Raw genomic sequence first — 7,753 nt, forward strand, 5'->3', positions numbered from 1 at the left:
TTATTTTATTTTCGTTTATGTTCCATCTCTTTACTTAACGTTTTATATGTAAATACTGTAAATGCTCGACATATGTTATATGACTGGGATTTTTACTGGAATGCAGTTTAAAGGTTGAATTATATTTTATTTTGTTTGGTCTAATTATAATGTTTTACTGAGGAATGAATCATTCACGTAGTTTAATTTGTAAATGAAAACACACTCATTTATCGTCACACACGGGCATAAATACAATCATAAAGTCAAAACTTTATTGGCATAATTGTCAAGCATTAATAAAATTAGCCCTAACCAGTTAATAAAGTAATAATAGCCTAACCATAATAATAATAATAATAGGCTAATAATAAATTATAAGTGACTTATAAGTGGCTATATTTTTATATTTATTGTGTATCGCTTTGCTTAACGTTCTGTAGGCCCTATATGCTAGTATTTGCCATATTTTGCAAATACTGTAAAGGACAATTATGCCAATAAAGTTTTGACAGAAGTTTTGATTGTATTTATGCCTGTGTGTGACGATAAATGATTTACAAATGAAACTACGTGAATAGGCTAGTCTATTAATTAGACGAAATAAAATAGAATATATGTCAAATTCAACCTTTAAACTGCATTCCAGTAAAAATCCCAGTCATATAGCATATTCTAATTTTTACTGTATCATTTAAATTACATTCAAAACTTTAAGTAAAGAGATAGAAATAGTAAGGTAAAAAATAACAAATACAAAGGAATGATACAAATATTACAGAAAAAAGAGGATCAGTTAATGGATTTACAAGACTATGGGATGCATGAAATGTTTGTAGGACTATTTGATATTATGTAATATTTATTAATGATAAACTTCTTTTGAATGCTGTCTACATCTACATACAGACAACATTCGCATAGACAGCATCGCATAATATTATCATTTAATATTGTATTAATTTCTATAATAATTAATATAATAATTTCTTAACTCAAAATAAAATATTAATAAATCTATCTCTGATAATCCCGGGTTACTATGGTCACGCAGGTTTGTTTACGCATTAAACCCACGAGAAGCGCATGTCGTTTCCTCAACATAATAAGACGTGGCCACGAGAAATGGATGTCTTTCCCTCATCATAGCATCTCGTCGTTACCTCGACAAAATGATCTCGTGGCCACGACATAATATGACGTTCCCACGAGTTGATATGTGGTGGCCACGACCAACTTAAGTGAACCGAAGGTGTCCCCTCCCGGTCACCGTACGTTACAAAGTGATAACTTGTACATTAGGTGACGTTCCTCCTTAATTCTATATTTTTTTTGTTACATAATGCCTGAGTGGATTGTGTTTGGTTAACATTTTGCAGATTATCCGGTCGCGAAAATCAGTTGAGTTTTCTCTTCTTTGATTCCATAATACGTTTATTTATTTATTTATTTACACAGAACTGTGTTGCCATATTTAATCACTTGAGTCATAACCACTTAAGGGATTTCATGGAGCACTGGGTCAGGTGAGCTCTGACATGCGCAGGAGAACAGGATTTGTGACCGTCATGTCAAACCGAAAGCGAAAATTGAAACTTAATGGGTAAGAAGACACCATTTCGGATATATAGAAACGTTCACAAATGTCACTGTAAGGTAGGTTATTTGCCTCTAAATTCGTGTCGTATTATATATGTTGTTTGTTAGATCCGTGTACATTTGATTAATTTGTTTGTTCGGTTTTGTTTGCAACACAGAATAAAATTGAATGTAAAATTCTGCTGATCTGCTGACAAGGCACAAATGAACGATCAAAGATAATTTCCATTATGACCGGCGTAGTCTAACTAGAGCCCTGCAAATTAAAGTTGCAAGCTGATGATAATCAGATGTGTATGATCTACCAGCAACACAGATGCAGCAAATTAACAATAGCATAACTAGGCAAATGACATGTTTGGATAATGTCTTACTCTGACATTACAAATAATTGAACATGATTTGTGAAAATTCTCATCTATCATGTGTCCTCTGTGGTACCATTTCTTTATGGATACATAAGTAAAGATCCTCTACAAACTGCTCCACAACCTACAGAGCAGATATGTTGTTGTGTGTGTGTAGCATTAAGGTTTGTTTTCACTGTAATTTCTCGAATAATCACAATATTATGTGTCTGTTATTTGTGCTCTTGTGTTTCCATACACAGGTCTAAAGTCAGTTTGTCATTATGGAGAACAGAGAGAGCAGAGAGAGATCTTCATCTCCTGATCACAGCTGTTTGCCTCTGAAGAGTGACAGATTATTGAGTCCTCCTCCTGACCTCAGTAATGACCCAGTGACCTCTGACCCCAGGTGAGATGCAATTCATTGTTAAGGCCAATTCACACTGCACTAATAGACACTGATGAGAACAATCACCAGATTGCAGTACATAATTTCTCATACGTTCTACGACCAGACAAGTGCTGATTCAACATGTTCAATCAGTGGAAACACACACTGAGCAACAGCAACAGATCTGTTGCTTTGTGAGTTGGCCTTTAGAGTCGACAGACTGATTTACAGTTAGGTTAATCTGGTTAATCTGTTGATGATTTTTTTAAATTCATCAGATGAAAACACAAAAATGATTAATCATAAACGTCTGTGAAGTTTAATAAAGGTTTCTGAATGAAAGAATGATTTCTGTGTGTTGATCGGTATCTTAAGGAGGAGGAAGAGATCTTCATCTCCTGATCACAGCTGTGTGTCTCTGAAGAGTGATGGATCCATGCATGATCCTCCTAAATTCAGTGATGATCCAGTGACCTCTGACCCCAGGTGAGACACAAAAAACTACTTTATTAATGCAAGGATCTAATAATTTACAGTCGATTGATCTCATTGTCAGATGAGAGTGTGATTAGTGAATAGTGAAAGGTGTTTGAGTGATTGGATTGTGGATGTGCTGCATGTTTCAGAGTCACACACTCAGATCCTCTCGTCATTAAGTGTTTTCAGAGTGGAGTCATATCGTATGAATGGCAATGCCCATAACACGGGATGGTTGTGATTTATTAAAGAACAATTTATCATAGATGTTTCATCAAAACATATAAAGCACACTTTCCAATCATTAATCAGGTATGACGAAACAAGGAAAAATGTTGTCATGATATTATGACGCACATTTCATGATTTAAATGGGAACACACAAGCTGCATATGCACAATACTTCAGAGACAGACCAGCTTTTTATTTAAAAAATGCAAGAATAGCGTAGTGTATTAGATCAAACTGGATCTGGTTGTTCAAATAAATTTGTATTTTTCATCCCAGAGTTATTCTAAGTTAACTGGTTACCATCTGACATATCCTCCAGATTTGAGCGCAGTGATAGAATAGCATTATACTGTAGATAAGATTGGAGATGAATCGTAGTGAATCACTGCACAATAATAAAAACAATAACATTAAAAATAAAATTAAAACCGTATGTATATACATACATACTCGGAATATACACTGTTTTAATTTTATTTTTAATGTTATTGTTTTTATTATTGCACAATGTAATATTGTTATCATAATAAACACCTGTTGAACGTCAATTGTATTGCTCTTTAATGTGATGTGTTGTCTGTACGCTATTCTTGCATTTTTTTGCAGCTGGTGTGTCTCTAAAGTAGGCTATTGTGCATACGCAGCTTGTGGGTTCCCATTTAAATAATGAAATGTGCATCAGAATATCATGACAACATTTTTCCTCATTTCGTCATATCTGATTAATGATCCGAAACTGTGTTTAATATGTTTTGATACAACATTCCTGATGAATTGTTCATTAATAAATCACAACCATCCCGTGCTATGGGCATTGCCATTCATACAGGCTACAGTGGAAGTTATTGTACACAACTATTCGGCGCTTCAGGTTTTCGAACGCGGACCGTGAAAAAAGGCCCATTGTGCTCACATCGACCTGAGTTCTCAACGTCCTTCTGCGATCCTGCTTCTCTCTCTCCACCATGTCATATGGGCAAATGGTGTGTGTGTGTGTGTCCTAGACAGAGAAACTATTTTGTGACAGCAGCGTATGTCAGTGATCATAAACAAAAGCATGTTAAGATGATTTAAAGAAGCCTATAAGTATAGTTTAAACTGAAATAATCTGCACCACACAGCATATTATATGGTGAAATGGTGTGTGTGGGAGAGACAGCAGGGTTTGCTGGCGATCATACGCAAAAGCACATAACATGGCAGTGATCAGAAGAAATAATCACAATCAGTTGGGACTCCGTTATAGCTTGGACAGTTAGAGACGATAGTAAATAAACTTACAATAAATGAAACAACAGGCAGAACTAAAGGAAGAACAATTACTGTGTGTTTATCAGGATCTTAAGGAGGAGGAAGAGTGACAGATCTTCATCTCCTGATCACAGCTGTGTGTCTCTGAAGAGTGATGGATCCATGCATGATCCTCCTAAATTCAGTGATGATCCATTGGCCTCTGACCCCAGGTGAGGATAAACATGTAGTGGCTGATTTAACCAATAGGGTCTGGCTGCAGATACGCCCATGCACTCTCAGACACCTGCACTTGATGTCACTTGCAATTTTTATTTTTATTTTTTATTTATTATTTTATTTTTTATTTGAATCTCTCAACATTGTACAACAGTAGTGGGTGGAGAAGACAAGACAAAAGAAACAAAACTACAGAGTCCAATGCAATTACCACCTGCACTCTCTGTTACCTGCAATGTCACTTCTAGTCAGCACAAATGTTGCCAATAAAGACAAGATGCTGTGATGGTTGAATGATTAAAACTAATTTAGTACTATAACATACAGATTATTGCAAATTCCCTGTAGAAGGAAAAGACAAAACCAGCAAATCCATGGCCGCAGAACAGCAGAATATTAACACAATGCACAAAGTCTCTTGCTAAGCATTTGTAGAAAGCCATAAATACTTAATATGGCTTAATGCAGTAAGACTGTGATATTAAAATACTAAATTTGATGTACAGTTAAAAAAAGAAAAGCATGATACAATAAAAAATTTAGAGGCACGATGTAATAAATGTATATGAAATGTCATTAAAAAATTAAATAATATGTTTTTACTTAATAAAGGGATACAACAAGACATTTAGCAACATTATTTAATTTATTAAAATGCAAAAAGTACACAGAGTTTATTATTTAATAGTTATGTAATATGTAATTATGTAATATGTAAAAATAAAACAAGGCTAAAAACCTTTTCCATAATGTGGGACTTTTAATTATATTGAAAAAAAAACAGCAGAACAAAATATGCTTTTTACAGCCCTCTAACATGTTACAATATCCACACCATAAAGTAAAGACTGTCATAATTTAATCGGCAGTCAATCACAATCTGGCATAATGTGCTCCATTCATTGAGGTTTTTGTTTCTTTCTCATTTCTTAAACCTCTTTGTGAGTGTTTTCTTTTCCTCTGTCATTTTTAGCTGTTCGCTCGAGGATTGTAAGACAGTTTTCCTTTTCTTTGCATTTTCCTACTTTTCTGCTTTGGAACAATGAACATTACAAAAAGTTTTAAACTGAAACTGAAACTAAAATTATACAGAAAATTCAACCCCAATTCCAGATCAGTTGGGATGTTAAATGCCATAAAATCAAGAATATGTTATCTGTTCATTCTCTTTAATCTTTATTTCATTGATTGAAGTACAAAGAGAAATGTCCAGTGCTTTCACTGGCCAACTGTGAATATAACCAAATTTTGATTTTCATGGATGTAACACACTAAATAAAACTGAAAAGGTTATAGAATATCCAAATGAAACTGTTTTGAAACAGTTGACAGTAAGCAGGTGAAATGGAAATAGGTGAGGATGTCATGTTTGGGTATAGAAAGAGCATTTCTGTCTTTGCAAGCTAAGTTGGATCATGTCTCATCACTTTGCGCCAAATTTCATGACAAAAGTGCCAAACAAATAAAAAAAAAAAATTTCTTAATAGAAAATCACAAAGAATTTAGGTCTTTCACCAACTACCACACATAATATTGTGAAAAGATTCAGGGAATCCAGAGAAATGTCAGTCTGTGTAGGACAAGGCAAGACACCTCAGTTAAATGTAATGACCTTTGGGCCCTTGGATGGCATTTAGGGCTGCACGATAAATCGTATGCGGTTATCACGCGTGTTTAGTCAGTAAAGCCGGGTCTTTGATTAGTAGTAAATCTGCATCACGTGCATTCAGCTGGAGCGTTAAATCATTGACAAGCTACGCAAAATCACATTCATAATCGCAGATGAATCGCATTTGATTATGAGCGCGATTTTGCGTAGCTTGTCAGTGATTTACGGCTCTGTGTATTAACTGCCGCTCCAGCTGAACGCACGTGATGGAGATTTACTACTAATCACAGAACAGGCTTTACTGACTAAACACGCCTGACAATCGCATGTGATTTATCGTGCAGCCCTAAATGGCATTGCACAAGAAACCATCATGCTGTGGTATTAAATATAGACACTGTCACGAATCCTGTTCGTGGCTTTCCATCCGCTCGCTACCAGATGTTGCACTGCCATTACATTGACTCTCACACTACACAAACTGTTGCATGTCACCATGGACTTCATTTCCCATCATCCATTGTGCTGATTACACACAGCTGTAGCCAGTCACCACCCACCCAGATCCATTTTAGATTGCCGAGTATTGCAAAGCATTTATCACTCTCACAGCGATAGCTACTTTACGGAGCCACTCCTAGTTTTCCCAGTTTCCTGAGTTTAGTTTAATCTAGTTCTGAGTCTGTTTTCCTGTTTTCTGATCACCTGTATGTTTTGGATACCGCTCTCATCTTGTTGTTTGGACTCTGTTTGCTCCTGATCTGAATTTATTGCCTGTCTTGTGGATTACCTGTTTTCCTTGGCCCCTGGATTACGTTTGCCATCGATCAACTCTCGCCTATTTATTGGACTACTCTTTGTCTTGTCTTCACAAACCTGTTTGCTGGTGTCTGACCCTTGTCTGTTTAATGACCGTGTCTCTGAATAAAGCTTTGCAAATGGATCCGCACACCTCTCAGTCTCTCCCTAACAGCCACATGGGCTCAGGAGTACTTCAGAAAACTGCTGTCACTTAATGCATTCAGCAGCTGCATCGATAAATTAAACTTGAATTTCTGTTACTCCAGCAGAAAGCTATACATCAATTCTATGCAGTGATGTCATGGGGTTCTCTGGGCCAGAGCTCATCTCAGATAGTCAAAAAGATGATGAAAATGTGTGCTGCGGCCAGACGAGACCACATTCAGACAACAACTATCACAGACTGCTGAGCATCTGAAGTTTTTTTTTGTTAAGCTAGATTGGACAAAAGTTTTGCTTGCAAAACTTGAAGTATTAGTATCCTCAATTCCCAAACAATGAAACATTGTAATTAAAAGGAAGGTTGATGTGGCACAGTGTTAAACATGCCTCCAACTTCCAACTTTCCAACTTTTTTGGAGTGTGTTGCAGCTATGAAAATCAAAATTTGGTTATATTTACAAAAAAAATCAAATGTTGGCCAGTGAAAATGTTGGATATTTTTCTCTTTGTACTTTTAGTCAATTAAATTAAGGTTAAAGAGAATGAACAGATAACATATTCTTGATTTTTTTGGCATTTCACGAAATATCCCAACTTTTCTGCAATTGGGGTTGTACAAAACTGACATCTCTATCAATTTAGATTTTAATTGTATGTCCTAGATTCATATGCTTAATTGTTTTTTAG

Source organism: Labeo rohita, unplaced genomic scaffold, assembly GCF_022985175.1.
Source record: "Labeo rohita strain BAU-BD-2019 unplaced genomic scaffold, IGBB_LRoh.1.0 scaffold_439, whole genome shotgun sequence".
Classification (NCBI taxonomy): Eukaryota; Metazoa; Chordata; class Actinopteri; order Cypriniformes; family Cyprinidae; genus Labeo; species Labeo rohita.